The sequence below is a fragment of the Camelus bactrianus genome, chromosome 9, assembly GCF_048773025.1.
Source record: "Camelus bactrianus isolate YW-2024 breed Bactrian camel chromosome 9, ASM4877302v1, whole genome shotgun sequence".
Classification (NCBI taxonomy): domain Eukaryota; kingdom Metazoa; phylum Chordata; class Mammalia; order Artiodactyla; family Camelidae; genus Camelus; species Camelus bactrianus.
The window spans coordinates 20817426-20829042 of record NC_133547.1 but is presented as its reverse complement, the minus strand read 5'-3'; positions in this window follow the sequence as shown (position 1 = coordinate 20829042).

Here is an 11617-nt window from a genome sequence, read left to right as displayed (position 1 = left end):
AAAAAAAGCTTGTATATATATATATATAAATTACATGGGAGGGTGCACATAAGTTCCATGGAAGTCCTATGACATTTTATACAAGAGGCATCAGTATCCATGGATGTTGACATCTGAGGGGAGTCCTGGAACCAGTGCCCCATGGTTACCAAGGGATGACTGGAAGTCCAGACTCCTTATCCCAGCCTCTCAGGTCCCCACGTGGTCTGAATCCTGCCTGTACTACACTCCCCCGGTCACTCTCCTCCAGCCCTGCCAGACTGGCCTCTGATTCTTGTACAGACCACACTCACTGCATTTCATGTCTGGCCCCTAGAAATACCTGTTACTTTCTGAGCATGGCTCCACTTTAATAAAACGGGCTGCATTGTCACTAGAGAAGACAGTGTGGAGGTTCCTTTAAAAACTGAAAATGGACTTAACTCATGATCCATCCTTCCCACTCCTGGGCATATGTCAGGAGAAAACTCTAATTCAAAAAGTCACATGCACCTCAATGCTCACAGCAGCACTATTTGTAATAGCCAGGACATGGCAACAACCAAAATGTCCATCGACAGGTGACTGGATAAAGAAGTAATAGTATATTTATACAATGGAATACTACTCAGCCATTAAAAAGAACAAAATAATGCCATTTGCAGCAACATGGATGGACGTAGAGATAGTCGTTCTAAGTGAAGTAAGCCAGAAAAAGAGAAAACTGCCATATGTTATCACTTATATGTGGAATCTAAAAAAAGACACAAATGAAATTAACTACAAAAGAGAAACAGACCCACAGACATATAGAAACAAACTTATGGTTTACCAGGGAGAGAAGGGGGTGGGAAGGGATAAATATGGGAATTTGAAAAGTGCCCCTCTTGGGGAGTGATGGAAATGTTAGCTATCTTGATTGTGGTGATGGTTTTCTGGGTGTTTTACATCTATCAAATTCATCAAATAGTACATGTGAAATATGTGTAATTTACTGTGCAGGAATCATACCACAATAAAGGTGTCTGTAAAAAAAAAAAGAAAGAAAAGATTGGTGGCATTGTGTCCTACGTTTTTATGTGTCTTCAGTGAGTGGGTCTTCAAGTTACTGGTCTGCCATATTTTCTTAACCAGAAGTGCCCTCCTTCCCTTTTCTTTGATAAACTGTCAGTGGGTGGCATTTATTCCCGTGACTTCAACTGCTCTCTGTCCACTGATTAACTGTCAAATCTTTTCCAGCATGGACATCTCAGTTCAGTCCCAGAAATATACTTATAATTGACAAGTAGACATTCCCACTTGATTAGCCCATAAAAATATCAAGCTCTGTATGTTTGAATTTATACTCGCTCAGAACTAGGTTTACTTCTTCAAACAATGGCATCACTATCCCATCTGTATTCCGTGCCATGCATCTGGGAGTTTTCCTTTACTTTTCCACTCCCTCACCCCCGTCAGTACTACAATTCTATTCCTTAATGTCCCCCAACTAAGTCCCTGCCCCTCGCTCCCCACTGCATTAATTCACACCCCATGATAGTCTCCCCAGTGCTGTTCTTTAGAGTGAACAATCCACTTTTCTCACTTTTAATGACTAATCTGTGCCACTCTCCTCCTTAGGACCCCAAAGAATTCCCCACTGCGTATGTGAGGAAGTCCACGCTCCCTGATTTAACGTTACACCTTCTCATCACCTAGATGCCGCTTTTTTTCAGCCTCAGCTTCCGTTAGTTCCTCACAGCCTCTAGCCTCACTTACCTTCCTTCCCTAAGTGCAAAATGCTCTTAGACATGACCAGACCTCTGCACGAGACACGCAAGCTGCCAAGAATCCCGTCCACACCACACACTCTCCTGGTCTAGAGATTTCCTGGAATACTTCAGATGTCAGTGTAGGAAACATTTCCTCTCTGACACCTTCCCTACCTTCCAGAACCCTGCCCCAGGCAGTGCAAGAGCCCCTCTGAACATACAGTATACATGATGCCAAGTGACTCTTACCACATTGTTGTGAAAACCTATTTAGATTTGTCTCTTCTGCGACACACTGTGATCTCCTTGAGAGATGGGTGGCTGTGTGGTGTTTGTCTAGACAGCTAATGTCTGGCACAGACCCCGGACCATCAGAAACAGTCTGCTGACTCATCAAGAAGAACTGTCATCTTTGTGATATAAGAAAGACTACATGATCTCTGATCTTACACCATCTGGCAAGGGTCAAAATAATTTCACATACAACTACACAGGCAAAATATGTGTATTCTTCTCTTTGTAAGCCCGAGATCATAGGCATCCTGGAACCTAGGTGTCACTCTAAGCTGTCTGTCCCCTAGGCTGTCACGTCCAGCTTCAACATATTTTTTAGAAGTTGTAAGGATACGTGTACATCACCCCATCTTACAGCAAACAGTGCTTCAGCCTGAATAAGTTTAATGTCCATATGAAAATCAGAAATCTTCCAATTTGAAGCCTGAAGAAACATTTCCCCTCTCTCCTTCCAGTCTGTCTGCCATATGCATCCCACATCCCCACTGCTGACCTGCATCAGACCATCTTCCATCTAGAAACATTTTTGGTGGGACACTTGGATGAGAACTAATTACAGCAGTAATGAAAATGATCCCATCAACGTAGGCTCTGTACAACAAGGATGCTTTGACCAGAGACCTCAGCTGTGGCCTGCAGGGTCTGTTCATGTGTTCTGCCTGGCTTCCCTACAGACGTTCTGCAGAAAATCAAGCCTGCAGTTAAAGTCATAGAAGGCCCAAGAAATCCATAAAAATAGAGTGAGATTCATCTCCTTGGGAATATTTTTGAAAACCATCCACTAATAGAAGAAGAGATTTAAGAGGTTTGTTTCAGAGCAGATGATGTCCAACTGCAGACTGGGTCAATTTTGTCATTTTTGCTCACTAGTTGGCTTTCTGCTGCTTCTAACACACCTCTGTTTAAAGAAGTGGCCTGAATCGCCACTCAGAGCAGAAAGGTGAGCTAGGCCTGGCGACAGCCAAGCTCCTCTGCTGTGTAGAAAAGCGTTGAGAAGAAAGGGATGGCCCAGGGCTTCCTCTGACTCTCTCCCTCCGTTATAAACTCTCTGAAGGGAAAATGGAATAAAAATTCTTAATTCAATATGGTACTGTCAAAGTATAAAAATAATTGTCTTTGGAGGGAAGGGTACACTTCAAGGGTTAGAGTATGTGCTGGGTTTAATTCCCAGTATCTCAAAGTAAAAAAATAAATAAATAAATAAGAAAAATTCTTTTAAAGAAAGAAAAAGAACAAAGAAGAAAAGAGATCTCAAACAACCCAACTTTAAAAAGAAAAAAAAAATTTTTTTAAAAGTAATCAGCTCTGTCTTTTGCTAGTTTAGGAGTTTGGGATTAACAGATACACACTACTATGTATAAAATAAATAACCAACCCCCAGGTCCTTAAGAATCTACTTCAACCTTAATCCTTTCTCTTTTGTTCCCTAAGCAACCCGTGGAAGCCTCTGAAATTCTCATCTTATAAAAGAATTCATTTAAAGGCGGTTTGAAAGTTACTGGTTAAAACAGTTATTTGTGGTTCCATGAATATAGGTATTAAGAAAGATAGACAATAAACCAGTAAGCAAATAAATATATGATGTACTGCCAGGTACTAATAATTGCCACAAAGAAACATAAAGCAGAATAGGAGAGGAAATGATTGAATAGGAAATATGTGCATGTTATTTTAAATAATGTGGTCAGATAAGTCCTCTCTGAGGGTAAAATAATTTGAACAAAGTTCTGAATGAAGTAAAAGAATAAGCCACGTAGGTAACAGACAAGAAAATCTTCCCAGTCCAGGAGAAGTGTAAGTGCAAGACTTGGAGTTACAAACAGAGCTGTCCTGGTGGGTACCATCTGGGCAATGAAGATGGGCTGGAGCAGAACGGTGAGAACTGAGGCTGCAGAGACAGGTGAGGGACCGGATCACACAGGGCCTTGGTAGGGAGTCTGGATATCCTTCTGAATACAATGGAAAATCATGAGAGTATTTTGCAAATCGGAACAACTTGATCTGGTTCATACTTTAATAAGAACATTGTGGGTAATGTTTGGGGAATAAACAATGGAAGCAGGGCAAGGTAAGCTGATGGGAAGCCAGTGGGAAGAGTGCTGCTGACCTGGAGAGAAACACCGAAGTTGGGCTGGGATGATGGCGGGAGATGGGCTGAAAGGGGGACACGACTTGACGATAATGGTCACAGGCCTTAGTGCTCCAGTTGGACACAGAGACACAGAGTGTTTCAGGTTGATGGCTATGTGATATTTGGAGCTAAGTCACAGTTTTTGTGCAGGGACCTGACAGGAGAATAAAGTGGGGACGTCGATGTTGGTAAGAAGGGTTGGTGGGCGTTGAATTCCCCCTAGAGCCGCACCTCTGTTTCTCTGTAGATGAGGTCAGCAGAGCAGGGATGGGTGTTCCTACTTCTGCAGAGAATTGCGTGTCCTCCTCATAGACAAATTCGAGAGGCCGACCTGCCCATCCAATTGCAACATTTTGAATCTGCTTCTTTCTATCCAGGAGGAGATTTCTGACTAAGATGCCAATCAAAAATTCCCGTGTCCAGAGTTAGAGCTCTGTGCCTTTGTGATGATCTCAGAGATGCCTCCACAGAGGCTCGGTGTGCTCTCTCTCCCTCAGAACACACAGTTCCCCTTCAGCCTGGTGGGTCTTAGCAGACAAGGTTTCACAAATAGCCCCTCTCAGGGCCAGGGGGTCAACCTCCCACTGGGCCAAGCTCTGAAAGCAAGCATGAGGTCCAGGCAAAGGAGCTGGCCATTTGCGATCTTGGTAAGGGCTTTCTCCAGGGAGCCATCTGGAGGAATACATGATGACAGTCTACAAAAGGGTGGGAGGGTTGATGGTATAAATGGATTTTAATTTTTGCTCTGAATCTGCTTCTGTCCTTCCATTTTGTTAAGGAAGTGTTCTTAGGCTAGCCACGATTCTCCCTTGTCTTTCTTTCTATTTGATCATCTAAGAGGTTTAGATAGGGTGTTTGTTTTAGGGTAAGAACCTTTAAAAAAAAGTCCTTGCAAGTAGTATCTTATTGGGCATTTGGACAAGACAACCAGTAAATTATCCCAGCAGTATTGAACCCTCTTGTTCCTCCAGGGGGTCTGCAAAGGTATACATGTTCCAAATCTGACCTAAAACCAATGAGTCTTTTTTTTTTTTATCACTTCACCATGGACAAAAGATGTCACTAAAGAAGGTGAGAAAAGAGCAGGTCCCCATCATCCAGAGGCCCTCCCAAAGAGCCCACAGAAGAAAAGAGGAGATGAACGAGAGAAACACTTTATTTATACACACGGAGTAGCCAACCAGAAAAGCAACTACCATGTTAAATGGTGAAAGTGAAAGGCTTTTTATCAACCTAACTTAATAGGGCAAAGGGAGAGGAGAGAATTGGCTTCCATGTCAGGTTTTCTTCTACATCTATTGAATCTCAGGTATCTCAGCTTAAAGTGCTTTTGTATTAACCGTGGGTTCCATCTGTCTTTCCATTCCTCGAACTTTGTTCTTCTTTTTCAAGATTCACTCACCTATTCTGAGCCCCTGGATTTTCCACGTGAATTTTAGATTGATTGTCAATTCCTGCAAAACACCACCTGGGATTTGGGTAGGCATTCTTTGAATCCTAAGATCTATTCTTGGACTATTGTCATCTTAGTAGAATGAAGCCTTCTGCTCCATGAATATGGGATTATTTTCTGTGAATGTAGGTCTTAATTTCTCTCAACAAAATCTCTCATCTATTGTAGTCTTCAGTGTCCAAGTCTGGTACTTCTTCTTCACCTCTATTGGATGCTATTTCAGAACAGACATGACCTCCTGGAGAACCTCTGCTGCCACGGAGCTGACATGGAACTGAGTCTTGAGAAGGCTTTGCTCTTTATGGATTCTTAACTCCTGTAGAATTCATATTTTACTCTCATAAATGCTTATTGTCCTCATAATAAATCTTTTAAAAATAGGATAAATTTACTTTAATTATTCCATAAATGAGTAATGAATGGGTTACAATAACATAGGATTTTAATCCTTTTAAAATTAGTAGAGCAATGCAGACACATTACAAAAAATTGAAATATTACCTAAAAGAGAAGAGAAGAGATTTGTAAATCCCATCCACAGAGGTGACTGTCATTAATGATTTGGTGCTTATCTCTCAGTCTCTGTCTGTCAGTATGTCTCTTTCCATCTCTGTCTCTCACACACTCACAATCATATTCACTTACATCTAAGTTGATTTCATACATATGTGGTCTTGCAGATGGGACCCTGGATGCAGATGGTGGGTCTGCATACTTCCACCCTGTGGCCTCCCTTGACATTGGGTTGAGACCAGGCACCCACTTTTCCAACTGCACAGCATTCATTCATTTACATGAACCAGAACGAATGGACCCCATCCCCTCTCAATTTACCTTAGTGTTGCTTTAATTCCAACTGTTTCAACCAGTGCTGTGATGAACACCATTGAAAAGACATCTTTGAATATGTGTGCAAGGACTTTAGTGGGATGAACTCTAAGGATCCTGGGGAAGAGATGCACCTGTGGCCCTTTGATGTGGGCTGTACCCTGTTCTCTCGGAGAGGAGTGTCCATTCACTCTTCCCTCCAGGGTATCTGCTGGAGCCTCTGCCTGCTCACATTGTCACCAGGGCTGGTTGTCACCCAACTAAACACCTGCCAGTGTGATGGTGACAAGTGTTGTTTCCATAGTGTATCCTTCTGCCTGTGTCCTCACCTGAGAGATCAAGCATCTCTGACACACACTGGCCACCTGCACTGCCTCTCATTGGAACTGCCCATGTCAGTTCTGTTTCTGTATAGAACACTGGGTTTCAAGAAGTTTTTGGGCTACAGGGATGTGAAAACTTTCTCCAACCTTGGGTTATGAGGAACACTTTTTCCAGGTTGTGGTTTGTCTTTCCAGCTGTTTTTCTGGGATTTTGCTTGTTTCTTTTTTATTTTTTTGGATTTGCTTTTGCCACAAGAAGAGCTAAGAATCTCCTTTCTGTCTTCTGGCTGTGGTGTCACAGGGGGAACAACAGTGTCTACCCTGAGATTATGCACAGAGTTACTAAAAGGGCTTCATTTTGTACATCACATCTTTAATCCCCCTGGATTTCCCTTTCAAATAATAAAAATGCTATTTCAAGTGAAAACAAACAAACAAAAGAATCACCAGCCCCAGCTTAAAACATGTGGGCAGGCACAAAAAGCCACCTTTCATAAAATTTCATTGAGAGGGAACACCCAGTAGAGGTAAAGACACCCAGAGAGAAAGAGGACTTGGGGTTGTCAGGAGCTAGGGGATGGAGGAAGGGGAGTGCGCACTCTAGCTCCAAGGTTTTACTTTGAGGAAAGAAATAGTGTGAAACTAGATGGTACTGATTGTCGCACATCAGTGTGAATGCACCTAATACTCCTGAATTGCACAATTTAAAAGGGGAAAAGTCTATATTTTATTACAGGAAACTTTAAAAAGAAAAATAATATCTGAAACAAACAAACAAAAGTAAAGGAAAACCAAACAAAAACATCTCCAGCAGAAGGGAAGTCAACTTTAGGAGGTGGAGGGGACTGGTATTGGGATTTTGGAGAACATTTTGGAGAAGAAGGTGTGGGTGGGTGCAGAGGGGGCTCTGCCCCAGGGGGTGGTGATGCCTGAACTGGTTCTCCATTGCCCAGCAGTCCAGATGCAGATGCAGTTTCAGGAGGAGCTGCAGGAGCAGCAGGAGGCAGCTCGGGGTCTCCTGCTGGGTCCAGATCATCCTTTATTTGGTTTCTGACATCTTCCTCTGACCCTGCCTGCCCTGAATCTGTAACTGTTGGAAGTGGAGAGAGTTTCAAGTCTTGTGGAAGTCCTCATGCTGTGAGAGAGGAATAACTTATCCACGTGCCTCCCTTTCCATGTGCCTCTTCAAGGACAGAAACCTTCCCAGAGCTTTCCAGACAGCTCCCACCCAGAAAGTGCTCACAGGATGTGTTCTGTGACTGAATTCTTCCAGAAAGGTGGTCTGAGGCCATTCTTTGCTCTGGTCCCAACAGTATCCTCTGGGGATGCCTCCCTGTGTGGCCTAGCCCTCGCCACTCCCTCACCTACACACATGCACCAGCCCTGCCCTTCTCACCTTCGGGCTCTGCTTCTGGGGCTCCTGGTCCTCCACCTGACTTGCAGTGAGGTGGGCATGGTGCTCCAGGTCAGAGCTGGGTGTGCTGAGCTACCCGTCAGCCCCGGGCAGGTTCCTGGGGAGAGCCCTGGGTGATGTCTGGGTCGGAGGCCTGCCGCACTGATTTCTGGGCCATGGGGGTGGGGACCCCTCCATATCCAGACCCACCTGGAGCCTGCACTGGCCCTCAGAAGAGTGGCACACCAGCCCCTCACTTGGGGAGGTGGCATGGGTGTTCTTATTCATCACCTCCTGTTCAATATGTGGTGTCTGGCTCTGCAATGACAGTGAACAGCAGCTGGCCCAGCCTGGAATTCTCAGAGCCCTGCCCAGCCAGGACCACTCCTGCTTCTGTCCACTCGACCTCTGCTGCCAGATCAGACTGGGACCTTGGTCAGCTCAGACAGCCTGGAGGGAAGAGACAAACCCAGAGAGCATGGGCTCCACCTCAGACAGCAGGGCCCTGCCCTGGCTCTCCACATCCCAGCCAGCCAGCTTTGACCTGGGCTATGGATGTGACCTCCCCCCCCAGGCCTCTGACCTGCTCTTGCTTGAGGCAGAAACCCATCCCCAACATGACTGCCCCACCTCCACCAGCCAGGAAGTGGCCATGGGTCTACCTGGGTGGCATCTGAGTGGTGACCCAGCCTGGGCAGGCCTGACCTGGGCCTCCCTGTGTTACCTTTGGGTCTCTCTGGCCAAAAGGCCAGAAGCGCCTGGGGTGAGACCTGACCCAGTATCGGCACCATTGGTACAGCCCCTCGGTGCCGGCTTTCTGAAGGCCATTGCCTCAGGATGTTGGGATGCAGTAGAACATGCCTCTGTCTCTAACCAAGTGAGCTGAGTAGGGTCTTCCCTACAGAGTGGGTGCCTGGTGACCTCGGTTCCAAGTTGTTGGGCTCTATTGCCAGGGCAGTAAGGTCACTTCCTGGGGTCCCCTTCCCCAAGCTTCCTTCTTAAACAAAGCTCCCCAAGGGACTTTCTTGGCTGCCAATGTCTCACTTCCCACCCCATGCCATATCCTCACACAGCGACACCAACTCAGCCCCCCGCCCCATAGCCCTGGGGAGGCCTGGATGCAGCCAGAGCCACAGCTCTGAGGACACAGCTGAGTTCAGACCCGGTTCCCCCCACTCAGCAGTACTATCACCCTGGACAAGCCACGTGCCTCTCAGGTTCTCCCCAATCCCCCATTGACACAGTGGGAATCATTCTGACCCCTGCTTTCTAGAGAAGCCATCCTGTCTGTAGACCAAGAAACACCTACTGCACCTGTCACCCCCTATGGGCTGGCATCACAGGGATCTCGTGCACAGACTCAGCAAAGGAAGGACCCCACAGAGGGCTGGCGGAGCGCAGAGCACATGCCACATAGGCCGGGGTCTCCCCTGGGGTCTAGAGAAAGTCACCTTCCTTGCTGCTTGCTTCCCAGCTCCTGGTCGTGGGATTGAAATTATATACAACTCTGACATCGTCCGCTCTGGCATACAACCTCCTAGGTCATTCTGTCATGTTGACATACAGGCCCAGTGTCCCATCTCGGCCTCTGTGGTGGGCTGCCCCACAATGGCTTCCTATTTTTTATCTTCTTTTCCCACACCCTTGTGTGATCCCCACACCCTCCTCTGGAGGGTGGATGGACATTGGGACCAGGTTCTGACATGTAGACTGACTTGTGAAAATGTGCATGAGTTCCACTCCTTCTCAGCTCCAGTGTTCATTTTCTCTGTCTGTCTCTCAGTGTCTCTCTCTCTGTCTTGTCTGTCTTTCTGTTTCTCTGTCTCCTTCTGCTTCTCAGTGTTTCACTCTGTCTGTCTCTTTTCCTGGATGTATGTGTGTATATACTTATGTGTATATGTGTGTATATATTTATGTGTATATGTGTGTATTTATATGTGTGTATTGTTAGGGCCCAGGGAAGGTCACTTCTGAAAATGCCTTGATGACATAGTGATTATCTTGAATTCATGTTACTGAAGATAAATCATCTTTGAAAGTTGCACAAGAACTTTGGTGGGATCAGCCCTAAGGATCAGCACTACTGGGGAAGAGATGCACCTGTGGCACTTTTATGTGTCCTGTATCCTGTTCTCCCAGAGAGGAGCGTCCATTTGCTCTTCCTTCCAGGCAATCTGCTGGGTCCTCTGCCTCCTGACATTGTCACCAGAGCTGGTTGTCACCAGGCTAAAGACCTGCCAGTGTGATGGTGACAAATGTTGCCTCCGCGGTGTGTCCATCTGCCTGTGTCCTCACCTGACACACACTGGCCACCTGCACTGCCTCTCATTGGAACTGACTGTATGTGTTTTGTTTCTTTTCAGAACACTGGGTTTCAAGAGGTTTTTGGGCCACAGGGATGTGAAGACTTTCTCTGAACTTGGGTCATGAGGAACGCTTTTTCCAGGTTGTGGTTTGTCTTTCCAGTTTTCTTTCTTGGCCTTTGTTTTCTGGTTTTGTTTGGTTTTATTTTGCCACAGGAAGAGCCAAGCATCTCCTTTCTGGCTCTGGTTTCACACTTAGAACAGCAATGCCTACCCCGAGATTATGCACAGAGTTACTAAAAGGGCTTCATTTGGTATGTCTCATCTTTAATCCATCTGGAGTTTCCTCTCAAAATACAAAAATGCTAATTCACATAAAAAGAAAAAATTCACCCATTCCTGCTTAAGATATATGGGCAGACAAAAAAGAAAAAGCCACCATTTATATGATTTCATTGATAGGGAACCTCCAGGATAGGTAAAGATACAGAAAGAGTAAGGGGATTAGGGCTTGTCACAGGCTGAGGGAGGGAGGATGTGGGGTGTGCTTGGGATACAAGCTTTTACTTTGAGGAAGGAAATAGTCTGAAACAAGTGGTGTTGGTCTCACAGCATTGTGAATGCATCTAATGCTCCTTAATTGCACAATTTAAAATGGGAAAAGGCTAAACTTTATTCTTGTAAACTTAAAATATATAAATAGAATATACTATATTAGAAAAGAACAAACCTGACTCCATATTAGATCTCTTCTTTTGGCTTTAAACCTGTGCCCTGTTTTCTAGGCTTAGTCTTGCTGGCTCTGCACCTTTTGTAAAACAATGTTACCTTTAGCCTGAAATACACAGGAAAGCCTATTCTCAAGGCTCTGATCTTTAAGGATATTAACACTTTTGCACTGATATGAAGACAACAAGTTGCAGAATAGAAAATAACTTTTGTCTTGTTAGAGGTTTTAGAGAGGCACTATGACCTGATCCACATAGACAGCTGCAGACCAAGGTAATGCCAGACTAATGTCCTGGAGAACTATCTTCCCCAAGTCAGACTTCAGGCCCTTTTTTTAATAAAAAGGGCAAGGGCTGTGGTTGGTTGTTGCAAACTTCTTGGTGTAGGATTTCTTTGTTCTTGGAATCCTTTGCAGCTGTTCATGTGGATCAGA